Source organism: Lissotriton vulgaris, chromosome 12, assembly GCF_964263255.1.
Source record: "Lissotriton vulgaris chromosome 12, aLisVul1.2, whole genome shotgun sequence".
Lineage (NCBI taxonomy): Eukaryota > Metazoa > Chordata > Amphibia > Caudata > Salamandridae > Lissotriton > Lissotriton vulgaris.
In genome coordinates, this window is record NC_141700.1 from 380,268,200 (window position 1) to 380,283,539 (window position 15,340).

The 15,340-nt window shown below is 42.2% G+C and overlaps 1 protein-coding gene across 1 annotated transcript in view; it reads left to right on the forward strand.

The window, feature by feature from the left end:
- The first annotated feature begins 4,197 nt into the window (after positions 1-4,197).
- The window catches only part of CHST8 (carbohydrate sulfotransferase 8), a 1,204,570-nt gene continuing 1,193,427 nt past the window's right edge, over positions 4,198-15,340 (forward strand). Inside the window, exon 1 of the mRNA XM_086945143.1 lies at positions 4,198-4,396. The gene's annotated coding sequence lies outside the window, so the exon portion shown is untranslated. The remainder of the gene's footprint in view (positions 4,397-15,340) is intronic.

Here is a 15,340-nt window from a genome sequence, read left to right on the forward strand (position 1 = left end):
CAGAGCCCACTGTATGACAAGGTTATTAGTAATAGTCCTACCTGCATGTATAAGATAATAAATGGAGGGAAGCAGGTTATTACCCATGACCTTCAAAGTAGTGTGGATATTGAGCCTTGGTCGCTCGATAAAGTAAAAAAAGCAATAAATAAGATTAGATCCAATGGCGCGCCAGGCCCCAATGGTATTCCGAATGCCATATTTAAAACTAAATTAAGGAATTGGCCAGAGCTATTAACGCTCCTGTTTAATGACATACTTAAATCAGGCCTTATCCCATTATCATGGCATGGAAGTATCATTCAACCAAAATATAAAAGTGGCCCCCAGAATAATCTGGCAAATTACTGATTAATTACACTTACAGATGTAGATGCAAAAACGTTTGCCAGTTGCCTGCTGAATGAGTTAGAGGAATGGGCTATAAAAGAGGAGTTGATTCCTAACTTTCAAACTGGCTTTAGAAAGGGTGAATCAACTCACACTAACTGGATTTTATTAACACTATTAGGCGAAAGAGTCAAAATTAGGAAGCAAAGATTGTATGTGTGTTTCATTGATTTAAAAGCCTCTTGATTCTGTGCAGCAAAATTTTCTTTGGTGGAAGTTAAGGGATTGGGGTATATCGGAAATACTTTTAAAAATGATTATACTACTATACTCCGACACCTGGGTACAGATCAAAATTGCCGACGGCAAACATGCGACCTGTCGTTTGGCTACTAATGTCGGATTGAAACAAGGCTGTGTTTTGGCTCCTTGCCTTTTTTATTTATTCTTTTATGGCCGATCTCTCAGCCCATTTTAAAACTGTTAACTCGCACTCACCCTCGGTTTATGGTAAAGAGATTAAATATCTGCAATATGCGGACGATACCGTTTTATTGAGCCAAACAGTTATAGGGTTAAAAAGATTAATTGATTCTTCAAACTCTTATGTCACACAAAATGGATTAACAATCAATATAAAAAAGACAAAAATAATGACAATGGGAAAAGGCAAACCGAGAATAAAAGAATGGAATATTACCGGCCTGGTAATTGAAAATGTTAAATCATATAAATATCTGGGAATTACTTTTGACGACGGATTGATATTCAGGCAGCATTTTAATAACCTTGAAGCTAGGGGTTCCTCTCTCGCATTTGCCTTGAGAAAATTGAGGGATAAACTATCATGCCCTAATTATAAACATCTAATGAGGGTGATGAGAGCAAAGTTAATTCCATCTTTGGACTATTGCTCCATCATCTTTAGGAGCAAAGATGAGAAACTGCTCGACAATATAGAAATTAGGACATATAAATCAGTTTTTAAGATCCCTAAATACATTAGTCGTGCCAATATAAGATTGGAATTTGGGTTGAAGAACCAATTATTGGCCCGTCAATCTTCATTTTTAAAGCCCTTATTATCATTTGTTCGATCAGAGGACGGATCTTTAGCAAAGCTGTGCTGGCTCAAACTCTAAAAAGGTGAATATTCGAGGAATTGGCAGCTTTATTTAAATGAATGTCTATGTAATTTTGAATGTTCAAAATTAGAAGATGAAATGAGGAGTAAAATAGTTTTTAAAGAAAGAAATGAATCAGACGGCTGCGTTATTATCTACTATAGCAGATAAGGAGGACTTAAGGAGAAAAAAAAAATTCTGGTCAATAGCTAACTCTTTTGGTAGGTTGTCTACCCAACCTTATCTGTCATATCATCTAAGACCTTTGATTAAGATTACATTTATTAACTTAAGGTTTGGAAGATAACCGACTAAAAACGGAACCCCGAAATGGGAGAATAAATGGTCAACGATTATCTGCAGGCTATGTGGGCTAAGCGATGAAACCTTAATGCATATTGTAAATCTATGCCCAGCCCTGGCAGACGCTCGGAAGTCTATCCTCAAACCGATGTTTAACGAACTGGGAGTTACAACATGTAGGAATGCAATTATTGCCTGTTTAAGAGGGGGTGATATTAAAATTATTCATCTCTTTGTTAAGTTCATCACTATTGCAGAAAATAAATTTCAAAAAGTACATGTTCTAAACAAATGAATTCCCGTGGTAAATTAACTTAGAAAAAAACTGGTTTGGCTATAAGGCTCTTAATTTTTTTTTTTTTTAAGGGAGACTTTTAGTTAATTTATAATTGTATCGTTTCCAGTATTGCCCTATAACTGTGGATTCTATTTTAAAGTATTGCTCACGTCACTTTAATTCTCTTGTTAGAATTTTTAAGTATTGCTCACGTCACTTTAATTTTCTTGTAAAGATTTTATTTTAGAATGCATAATGCACTTTGTTCTAGGTGCAATGGTTATAGGTTGTTTGAAGAACAATGTGATATCAGCTTAGGGTGTCAGTAGCAAAATCCAATTTAAGGAGTCTGTTGATAATTGTTGAAGAATTGCGGCAAGCAGAAGTTAGCTTAGCTCTGTGGTCGTATGTATATTATCTATAAACTATCCTTGGTCGTGATGCACATCACACTTTATTTTTGCTTGTGAACTGATAATGGCAAAATATTTGCATTTATAAAACCTGCTTCTAACACATGTCACTTTAGTTAGATGCTGCTAAAATAGTATTTGCAGCTAGCATAAGGCACCTTAGTAATCATAATGCACATTAATTATTTATATGTAAGGTTTTTAATATTCTGTTAAAATGTCATTAACTAATTCATAATTGGTGGATCTTTCCGAGGTTGTTAAAAGTGGTGTGTGTTTATTTGTTTGTTTTCTTTACTTTTTTTGTTTGTAATGATTTTAATTAATCAACAAATAAAATAAAATGTACTTACTTTACACTCTGCTTTTTGCACACTGCATTAACGTCAGAACTGCTCATTTAAATAGCAATAATGTGAGAAACATTAACGTACATTTTAATTAACGTACATTTTAATTAGGCTTTTCGTACCTTTTTTTATTTTGAATTTTAAAAACGTTTTCGCAGATGTTCACAACATTTTTACCAGATTTAAACTGCTTGACTGTATATCAAACACATAATGATATTGCGTTTTTAGCTATAAGCGCCGCTTCGCCAATCATAACTTTAACAAATGATGTGACCAAGCGTTGCAAAATGTTGCTCTGGACCAGCCAGTCTCCCAAAAGTATTTATTTCGATGTATTGCGAATTGCAAAATGAAAAATGGGAGGACGTGAGGCTAAGCAGCCGACCTTCGACCTTCAATGCTTTTGATCAAGCACCGAAGCCAGTTAGAACAAAGTGAGATTCTGAGCAATGACTTCAGATCTCTGCGCCTAAAAGATGTAGGTTTGTGCAGACAATATGTGTTTTAGTTAAAGTGTGGTGTTCAGTAATATATCAAGAGCATAATTAATCTCTTGTCGCTAGCGTAAGCTTGCGGTGCAGTGCAGACCAATTACACACTCAAAGGCCTCCACTACAGCTTCCATTGGTTGCGACACAAGAATCAACCCTCATGGTACTAAAACATGTACTTTCCAAGCGCCTAGAAACAGTTCCGTTTAATGAATGCAGTATATAAGTAGCGATAACTTTACTTGGGTGTAAATAAAATAGATTTAAAAAAATTAAGTGCTTCATGCATTCATCTCTTGTCCTGAGGCTGTAAGGGGAAATCACGAAGGTCCACTTTTGTTTCGAGATTTTACTGTCGTGAAATAGCCCGTTGAGGGGCAGGACTTGGTTGTCAGCTGGACTCACTTGGGAGTTCGGAGCTAGGAAGAAGAACAGCCCCGAGCCGCTTCCTTGCCAATTTGTCTGCTTCCATGGTGGAAAGTCGGGTCTCAGCTGCACGCTGTTAGCTTTTACAGACCCCGCAGGGACTTGGTGTTACCTGGAGCCACGGCTGCTGTGGAGGCCTCGAGTCCCGGCTGAACCCAAAGCAGGGCGGAGCAGGGATAGCAGTGGGCGCGAGAGCACCTTGCCCTGCTGAGCGGTGAAACAGGGACACAGAACGCAACAGGATCCAACGACCACTGCACAGCTGCCGGGCAGTCTGAGTGTCATCTGCGCATGAGCGAGCGGTACACCTGATCAGGGATCGGTGCGCGTCCTGAGAATGAAGATCAGACGGGACTCGTCCGTCTCCGCGTAAAACGACCAGAAGCACGCGCAGGGAGGGGGCACGCGCCACGGAGCCGAGCGCGCGCGCCGCCACGGATTGGAGGGAGGCTCGAAGGGACGCGCGCGCTGGTAGCGCTCAATGCCTGCCGCTCTTCGCGCGTGGAGCCGTCGGACTTGCCCCTGCTGCTGACACGGGATGCTTATGGGAGGACACCGGGGCGGCAGGGATGGAGAGCTGAGACACCCGATGTATCGCCCTGCCTCTGGATACTAGGACTTTACACCTGCCCCTGGGATGCGTGCGCCCTGCTTCTGAATGACGCGTGTCACTCACCAGGTTAGTACCAGCGCCAGGGCTCCTGCAGCAAACTGCACCTCCGCTGACATCCCGCCTTCTTGGCTATATCCTACCTCATGCGTGTTCCTGTTTGCTTGGTAGTGTGGAACTTTTACGACTTCTTGTCTAGCGACGCGTTTATTGTGTTGTCACGCGCGGTGTTACACTGGTTTTTAAACTTTCAACAGTATTTATGCCTTTCCCATCCATCCCAGTGAGGCATTGCTCTAGGCGTTCCTTAATCAAACACGCAAAATAAAGCAGTTTCATCAGTCCTCGTGTTTAAGTGGTCGAAAGCCTCTCAGTGCAGCAGTCCTGTCCCCCAATGTAAATCAGTGGTACCCTTTCAGTAATACTCAGAGTGAGTTAAATACCCGGGGTTGAAGCAGTACCGTCCCTTAAGGGGATGCATTCTCTTCACTTATATTGATGGAGCCCTATACCCCAGACTAATGCAGTGATAGACATCAGAGTAAGGTACTGATAATTATGGTATTGAATTCCTATTCTTGCACGTGTTCCCCGATTCTAACTCTGTGGAGGACTTGCTTGAAGAATGGTGTAGTGTTTCAGGAGGTCTCGCCCAACCAATTTGTCAAACCTGCCCTCTTCCTATGTAGGCAGGATGTAACTTTACATAACTGAGAAAGTCCTATTTCCTGCTATGAATTGAATACAGTGCTCTGATTTGAGGAAAGGGGTACTTTTGTAACACCTGTACAGAGAGTTCTTAGGAACCTGTGACTTGTTGTGGAAGCTCCTGATGTTCAAAGTGGTCCTTCTATTCTTGAAGTACAGACCTCCACCTCATGGACTGGAGCCCCCCCCCCCCCTCCTTTTACGCGTATGCTATATGCCATCGTATTGCATAGGTACAGACACCCTTCCCTGTGAACTTATGTCACCCTATGCCTATAGTACAAACATCTACCCCTTCGAATGCACAATGACTACTGGCTCTGACCCATTGACTACTAAGCTCCCTACTCATGGCTAACAGGCATGCTTCTGTCGTACATACTTCTACGTGTTGACTTGATGACCACTCCTACTGCAACAGTAATGCAATTCTTGGGTCAGAGGCCCATGTCTGAACTCCAGATACGTGGATGTTAATAGCCCTTTTAAAGGAGGACTGTATTCTAGAAGTACTGGAATGTAAAGCTATAGAGCAGATCTCCCTAAACTTTCTAGAACTACAGCTTAATTTTTAGATTAACCATTTACGACCCACCTACAATTAACATGAGGCGGGTGAATATTTAGTGCAAGTAAAGCATCATTTAGAGACGGAATATTGAAAATGGCCACTACCTTTGTGCATAGTTATTCCGATAAAATTATATGGCACACATGAGAAAGTGTGGGAAATCACGTTTCAGTGCATATTTATCATCTGTTCATCACCAAATAAAATGTCTTGATTTGCTTGGGCTCGATTCAAATCTTTCTTTCCATCACACTTCATAATTGCAATAAAATATGCTTCATTTATAATTTCCCAACTACTGAATGTGTAATGTCCATTCACAGGTATTTGCAATTTGTTGTGTGTTACCAAAACCAAATGACACCCTACAGCCTTTTCTTTCACACTCCCTGGACCCCAGCAAGCTTGTCACATAATTTACTGTACTTTCTGCGTCTGCAAATAAGTAGCCATTTATCAGAAGAAATAGCTTGACATTTGACCTCTGCTTTTGAAGAGTAGCTAATGTGACATGATAAATACAGAATTTAAAGGCATCATTATTTATGGCTTGGACTTTTGTGACCCTCAGTTTGATAAACGCTGCCCTAGAGGCAAAGGTAATCACTCCAAGTGTAGGAGTGTATGTAGCACATTGGATTTAGATTTGTACTCCAACTGTAGCTGGGGGGGGGGGGGGGGGGGGCTCAGAGGGGTCAGCAACCAATGGAAAAGAGGCAATTATTGGCGTATCGCAATAGCTTTAGGTTGGTTGGGGGCCGTTACCTAATGTTTGATAAAAGCTGGACTTATAAATGCAGTTTTGTTATTTTATTGTGTGTTTTGTGTCATTGCCTTTATTGTGAGACTTACAGCAGTTGTTAGCTTATAACATCAGGGGAATAAACTGCTTCCTGGGAAGGCTTAGTTAACTGCTCCTTTTTATAGGATCTCTGTAGTGTGCTGTACCGATTAGGCAGTCATGTTGGGTCAGTGTACTAAATGTGATGGTGGGTCAGTGTACCTAATGTGATGTTACTAATCATCCCTTGTCACTAACCCGTGTGGTTGCATCAATTAATTTCCTTCTTAGAATACATTGGCTGTTGAATAACTTGTCCTAGGCGTGACTCTGCAGATTGTGGAAAACTGCTTCAGGATTCACATGGTAGAGAAGTTGGCTTCTCTTCACTTCACTTCTCTTCTCCATCCAGCAGTTCACTGTTCTGTAGAGCATGGTCCACCCTAAATTGCACAACCCCTATCACTGATGCAACCACATAACTAGTTGATTTTCGGACTGACCCTGCAATGATGCCCACACTGCCCCTATTTACAGGGGACTTGGCTGCTGACATGTTTGGACAGACTTCTGACTCCAGATATGTGTGCAACAGTTGCATTGCAGTTAAGTCAGATTATCAAGAGCAGCTAACAGTTGCATCATCGGGTATCAGTTGTTGCAGGGGGTGGAGTTGGGCACATGCCAGTGTGGATGACATGTGGCTCCGAGTTTCCCATGCTAAGCTAGTGTTCTTTGTGAAACTCGCGGCGGATTTGAAGCGAGGGTCCGTCTTTCCGTGCCCAGCAAGCAGGGTTTGTTTCCAATCTTGTAATAACTTTCACCTGACCCTTTTATGATGGTTGTATGTTTAAAAATAGATTGCTGGTTTCAGTTCTTTTTACACTTACGTGTCTGATTTCACCAACTTCCTCATGAACTCTGCACGCACCTGTTCCGTGCCAGCTCCCGGTTATCGGATCGGATTGGTGGGGTGGAGTGAAATAAACTGAAGACTTTGAGTGCCCATGCCCACGGGGGGGCACGGGATCTGGCAGGTGTGCCCACCTGCTCTGCAGAGGTCCAGGTTTTGCAAACCCACATATCGTGCTTACATGTTCTCTGTAAAGTGCAGGGCAGGGACCCCCACCTCCAGCGATGTACAGCCTTCCCTTCCGCACACCAGAAACACGTGCACCGCGAATAGCTCATCTAAAAATCAATAATGCATGTGCAAGAAACTGAACACTCATAAACTGAAGGCAAGGAATGCAATTATGAGCCTCGGTGCCAGCTTCGAATCGAGCCCACGATTTTGTACAAAGCTTCAAAGAAACGAATCAAAACCCACAAGCAAAAACACACCTTCATTACACACACAATCCCACAGAAAGGCATTCATACGCCGGAGCGCTCCGCAGTAGCATCTGTCCCGAGATATTGAAGTGCCCGCTGCTGCTCTGTAGAAGATGAACGGGGGAGGGGTGGGAATGCAGATGAGATTTTCAAAGTCCTAATCATGTGCATTGGCCAGCAATGTCTTGGGTGTTTTTTTGTCTTGTGGCTACTTGTTGGAGGGTGTACATCTAAATCGCTGTAAATTGCACACAATCTGCATGCGGGCATGCTTGTAATGAGTGTATTTTGATGGTGTGAGCTCATCGTGCTGTAACCGACGGGTCTCCTGGGAGGAAGTACTCCCAGGCTCCGTGTGATCCGAGCATATTCGAACTGCTCAGGCTCCAGCGGTTTCAGCGCTTTAGACCTGCATTTAAATGTTTGTACTGAATACCGATTTGAAAAATATGTTAAACTTATGTAATAATAGTTTATCCCGTTGGATTGTATAAACTATTATTCCCACTAAGCTAGGAATGATTTGATCCCTGTAAACACGAGTTTCCTATAGATTTAAGTATCCAAGAGTGTGAGCTCTGCCTGCAGCCCCCTGCTTTATTCCTGCTATTAGCTGTGCAACCTGTTGTGTACCACTTTGCAGATCAGAACAGTCTGGCAATTTCTGAGTTGTAGCTGGAGGAGGTTGGCTCCAACTGGTTTATGATTTGGGAATAGTTGTAAATCCAGAGAGGTGGTTTAAGTGTTTTTGGTGTCTGGATAACCCCTGGGTGCTGTCTGCAATATTCCAGTACAGTCATGAAGGCGTGCAACAATGGAGCCCCACTGCAGGGATGGGGGATGCCTCCGATTCAGAAATGGTGGTGGATGCAGGCTAAATATTTCCGAACTAAAAATATTGCTACTGACGTCAAGAAGCTCACTGGTATAGTTCAGAAAATATTTTCACTACTTATTTGTTAAGATGATTACAGCATCCATTTGTATCTTTTATTGGGGTAGTCACTCATGCATACCTTTTGTATGGTGCTAGTTTCGGGATGTCCAGTTAGTCCATGACTGGTAGGTGGCTGGGTCACTGATCCATGCTTGATTCTCAGGATAGACTCATAAGATGCATTCATTTATATTGCTTCTTCATGAAACTCCTTTATATAGAAAATGATTATCTTCAAAGTTGAATGCCACTGTGGGAGGGCATGTCAATGACCTGGCGGGCTCAGTACCAGCTACAGCCGTCTAAAGTTATCAGCAGCATTATTGTTCATTTAAAACGTCCAATTAGCCATCAAACATGGTCCATCACAGCATTATGAAGCCTACGCAGCACATAGTTGTTTTAGACATAAAAATAATAACTTTGTTTAGTAACATTTAACCACATAATGGGATTGGTGTTGTTAACCACAATACTTGTGTTCCAAATGTCATATTTGTTTTGTAGTATTTAGTATTGTTCATGATGTGCTTTCGTTATTTTCCTGCAGGACGGTGTCTTTAGTTTCATATTTACTTGCATATCATCTTATTGCAGTCTGTGTGGTGGTGGCAGTGATAATATGCACTTAGTAATTATTGGGATCATGTTTATGGTTAACTGTTAGATTGAATATTATGTTTTTAGAATAGGGATTTCCCTTTTGTAATATCACTTCTGCCATTAACTTCCGCTTGTATGGTCTTATGTCAACTTTGTCTCATGTTCAAATTATCCTTTGGAAGACACTTGACATCCTAAAGAGCCAATCAGTAGAGGTAGCCTTACAAAAGAGGAAAGGACTGAAGACTTGCATTCGGGCTCACATCCCAGTGGAGAGTCCAGTTTATCCAGGCGTCTAGCAGTTATGGCCGTGCAGGAAAGGGTGGGATTTTGACAGAAGATGATGAGGGAACATTAATTATTTAATTTTCGCTTGTGGTCGTCTGTCATACCCCCTACCGCTCTTACCTGCACGGGCCACTCCTGGTGTTTAGCTTGAATAAATAAAAGCAAGACAAGACTTTTGAGGTTACTCCTGGTATCCAGTCCCAGCATTGGTGGTTTGACTGTCACATCCCCACCCGTTTATCCCTAAAGAATTGTGAGAAATGTTTGAGTGAAACTAGACCTGCCACAGGTGGAAGAATCCTGCTTTCCAAAAAGCGAGATTCAGTTTTCAGCCAACTGGTAAGTCATCCTTTGTGAGGTAGTGAATCTCTAACCACGGGGTAAAAGTAAAGAGATATTGTGTGTACATCAGATATACACAACCTGTACTAGCCCCTTACACTACCCTTCCATCCATGATCTCCTACTAATAGAGCTCCACGAGTTGGTACTGAAAGTGAATCATGCCGTGGCACATAAAACACATCACATGCTTTAATGATGGGCTAACAGGAAGAAGGATGGTGAACGTTGGCTTGAAAATCTGATTAACTATTTTTGAGAAGCAAAATATAAACCACTCCCATTTTGCAAACTATACTTTTATGAATATTATGGCGTCTTTACCAGTATTTCTGGAGGACAGGGTCCCAGCCAGATTTTCGGTATGTCCATATAATTTACATTTGAATAACGATGAATCTAAGTTGAACCCATTTACGCAGTAGTTATCTTGAAACTGTGGCATGGGACCAGCCCCCATGGACAAGCATTGAAAACCCTGTTGTAAAATGTAGAATGCTGGTCTACAAAAATAGATATCCATAAATAATAACTTTATTTATATCATGTTTCATCCCACACTTCTGCCATTTCATAGCGCTATAAATAGCAGATGTTATTATTACAAATCTAGAAGTACTCACTATATCAACCCACCAACATTTTAACTTGTGACCTGCATATAGTAGTGGGAAAAGTTTACCTTACTGAGTCATTTAGCCAACTTTCTGCGACGAGTTAAACTACGTGAAATTCACTATGTTACACGGACATAGGTCTTCAGGAGCCTCATCAACGACTGTCAAAGAGAAACAAAATCGATGAAATGTTTTAGATGCAGCAGAGTGTACATAGACGCTGTTAGTATGCTAATAACTACAAGAATAAAAAGATATCACAGATGCCTGCCTCAAATCGGCGGCTAGGTGCTTAATATGTGAAAAGTGTTTATAAATTAAAAAAACAAGCCACTGTTCCAGCTGCTACGGAGATATTTACCCACTGCGCCGAGTCTGATCTCTACAATTTTCATTGAAACAGAATGGCTCCTTTTTCTCCTGCTAATGCCACTGAAGCACAAGCTCCTATTTGCACCCATATTGAGACTGCAGTTCTGGCGCCATTCGGCCACAGCGAGGGTGTTTGCCCACAGGACATTTACAAGGTCATACCTGCCTCAAATCCTGAACCAAAATAACACACATTTTGGGTTTCTGCACCTCTGAACAGAAGAACCACATGCAGTTAGTACATTGTCCCCATTCTGAAGTCTGAAACTCACAATTGTGTGGTAATTATATGCATCTTGCGTGTAGCAATATCACACATTGCAGGTGCGTAATAATTGTCAAAAATGTGGGTTTGTAAAGAATGGCAAACTCCTTAGGTGACGTTTTCAAGATGGTCAGTAGAAAGAAAGTTGTTGTCTTGAAGATCATACAGGATCAGAAGTCGTGACATGCTTGTGACACAAAAAGATAAGCCATGGAATGAAATACACTGCTAGGATATTTGGGTTGCAAAAACACATATGAGTAGTGCGTATTATAAAGTCATGTAGAGGCCAGTGAAAAACGTCATGAGCAATGAGAGTGACACTCTCTTGGCAATTATTTTCTGCATCCTATGTAGCCATCAAGTCCAGGAATTTACTGTCAAAGCAGGAAATGAAAACTGCGGAAAGCGAGATTCCTCACAACTATTTCTTTTGCCCTTAAGTCTCAGATGCAACTGTACTGCAAGCCGAATAATATGAGTTTTTCAAAAAGGACCCAAACCAAATTCGCAGAATAACTGCACCTTAACCTACAAAAGGTACACATAGCATATTTATACCAGTCGACCAGTATGAAACCCAAATGCATCAGACGCCTATCTTGAATTCAAGCAGCCTTATAATTTTTATGAGACAAGGAAACAACATGAACAAGTAAGTACATTCCAGCCAGTAGTTATAGTGGGAAGTGACGTTTGTAAATCAAATGCCTCACAGGGACTAATTATTGATTGGTTACATTCGGCTAGACTATCAAACCTTATTCAGAATCCCTACCTTCTCCATATCACACAACATATTTTTGGAGCGCACTAGTATTTTCCTAGCATGTTTCACCTTTAGAGAGTTCTCTGAGAAAACATATTTTACAGTTTGACAATTTTCTATGGATGAACATATGTGCTAACACGTGAAATAAAAGTGGACTAATTGTATATCACAGCACAGAAGCAAAGTAGGGCTTGTACCATAACCTCGAAATGCTAACTCCCAGCGTCGAAAGCAAAACCGGACACTTGGTTATGAGTGACCACACACTTCATAGCCAATCCCCAGGTAAACTAATGAGGCAGAATATATAAGGCACAATTTTGATTAATAAGCTGACACTCAATAAGGCAAACAGTGTTAAGAGGCTCCAGCTGGGCTGATCTGCTTTTAGTGAGAGCAACGGATTAATCGTCTGCCTAACTAGATTGAAGTCGCTTTCCTGGACAAAAAATACACATATGCAATTTGCCTGGTCTTCCCAATGAGATTCATAGGTAAATGATTGCCTTTGTTGCGCATATCCCTTTGTCACAGGATTACTAATTCTATGGTTACTTAGCTGCTGACTGCAATTTACAAAAGACGTTTTCAATCTTTTATGAAATACAGATTTCACAACGTCATCTCGCCGCACTAATATCACTTTCGTTGTAATGCATCTAAAGTTGCATTTGCCTTTCAAATGCTATATAATTATCCACTACTGCCTGGGAGCTATGATCATATCTGATATAGTGGACTACAAGCAATCTGTCTGCTTTCTAATTTAGCATAAAAAACGGGAGCTGGTGAGAGGAATATTAATCTCTAGCCCACTTTATAGATAACACTTAGTGCTAGGTGTGTTGGTAAGCATGCACCATCCACTTTAAATATATTTACTTCTAGTGAAAATAAAGTCAGTGTGTGCATGTAACCAGTCACCAGTGTGATTTGCACGAGGGTTAGCAGCACATAAAAATAACCAAAAGGACTGAAGCAGATTCATTGTTCACAAATCTCAATAAGTTTAAAATCGGGCTGAAGAAAAGTCAGAACGTCTGATGGCTTGGAGGAGGTAGATTGTAGTCTGTTCTCCAGAGTGATTATATCCAATTACTTGGATATTTCCATACTGCTGACTTTCTGTGATGCAGTCAACAAGAAAGCTGCATAAACCGAGTTTTGCACTTCAACGATACTAGAGAATTTGGCATTGCAGAGCAATGTGAATAGCATGCTTGTTACCATTTCACATAGCTGCCCTTTCGGTTAAATAGCAAACGCTTTGTTTACTGTAGTTCTGTTGTTTGGAGTTTGCTACTGCTGTGCAATTTTCAGTTTCTCCTACTGAGAGTAGCAAAACCCTCACTGGACCATCCCTTAAGACCTGCAGGCTAGGAACAAAAACATAAGACACAAGTTCAAAGAGCATACTCCCCTTCCAAACACTTTAGCTTGAAGAACTAACTGAAAAAATAATCAATTTAATTATGTCCCATTTCTTTACAGAAGCACATCATTGGTGATTCCAGTTTAGCTGTTACTCTGTTTCCTGCTTTAGAAACTTTGGAAATTGGTTGTCCATTTCATTTCTATTAACTGCTTTGGCCTCAACCAAATACATTAGAGAGGAATTTATGATTTCCTTGAAAGAGATTTTCGTAAACATGTGATGAATGTAGTTGACAATATCTGCTCTTTTTTGTGATACCCCAAATTTAATACACTAAAGAAGCATAGAGTAGTTGAAAATCGTGAAGGTTGCATAGGTCTGTGCGAGAAAGTGACTTGGAATATAGATGTGGAAGAGAAGACAGAGGAGTAATATGCACCACTGGAGCTTTTAGAATTCAGGTTTTTTTAGCCTTAGCTGTGCCAAAGGTGCTATACAGTTGCAATGCTCTACATATTGGGAGCTTGCCTGAACCAATGTCTTGACCTAACAAAAGATAAATCACTACAAGTACTATAGGAAAGTAGGATCTGCTTCTTATGGTTACCCCCTTTTTAGGTTTTGACTGGCGATGCGTACTTCAGTACGCATGCGCCAAAAAACCTTTTGATGTGTGTGTGGGGTCGGGAATGCGCCCTCTCCTCTCATTGGCTAGCTCCATCAATGGAGACTAGCCATTGGGAGGAGGGGCGTCCGTCAATCTGCGACCAGATTCGGGGGCGTTCCCGAGAATTTTTGGCTTTTGGCGACGTCATGCTACGTCAGCCAAAAGCCGGGAACGCCCCCGAATCTGTTCCGGCATTGAGCCGGCACCGCCTTCCTGACCTTCTGTGTTTCTTCCCTCAGGCTCGGACGGGAATAATTATCCCTCCCCTCCACTCCCACTCACTCCCCTCAGACATGTACAACACTGTGCCAGGGGGATGGCTGTGCGTGCAACCTAGGAGATTACTTAACTGTATTAGGAAGGGGGTGGGATTCGGTACATCTGGTATTTTTAGCTCTGAATTTTTTACTAATCTCCAATTACACGTGCTCTCACTTAAATCTGAAATCTCTTTTGTGTTTACATCGGCATATTTGACGTAACTCCGCTATAAGTGGGCATGTGCACGTGGTTCAAATTTGAAATGCAAGTCTGAAGGAGATCCTTTCACCTGGATGGGATATTCCGGATATAAGAACAGCATATCCCTGTGGTATAATGGCCTGGGTGCCATAGCAGTATAGAATGACGAAGTGCTAGCCACGATAGGAGGAAGACGCGCCGGCGAGGTGTACATAGATGTAAGTGAGACGCGTCACGCGCTTGTAAGGAAGTAAGACCACCTTTCAGTGGGATATCATATAATAAGGGTGTGCGGGTGGTATATGGAACTGGAGAACAGGCCGCATCTGCATAGCACAACGATTAGCAAAAGGCCCGGAAAGAAGGAAAGCGACCCAGTGTGAATCAGCGGCGGTGTGGGCCGAGCGCGAGCTCTGAGTGATGGCGGGAGAAGGGGGGTGGAATGTCAGACACCCCCTCGGTGCTCTCCCGCGGTGCCCCCCTCTCTCCTCTGTCTCTCCATCCATCCCTCAGGCCTTCCTCGGTGATAGATGGCTATTGGCTCTCGTCTCCTCCTAAGGAGGAATCTGTCACATCAGGCGGCCCTGGGTGACAGCAAATCGATCAGCATCACTCCCCTCCTCCGAATTCCGCCGCCGCCCCCTCCTCCACACAGCCGATTCTACCCCTTCCCGCCTCCTCCCGCCCCCTGCTCCTTTCCCCGCCGGCACCAAGACAGTGAAGATGTTTCTCGCCCGGACAGCGTTGTTTGCGATCTGCGGCCCCAGGGAAGCTGCTGTCTTTCGGGTTACTTCTTGAGTAGTCCCCAGATCTCGGCTGCACGCGCAGGGTCGGTCTGTAATGTAAGGGCAAAGGAGGAGCGAGGTGACTATTGGATGTGTGTTGATATGGAGAAATGCTAACGTTACTATGGGGCGA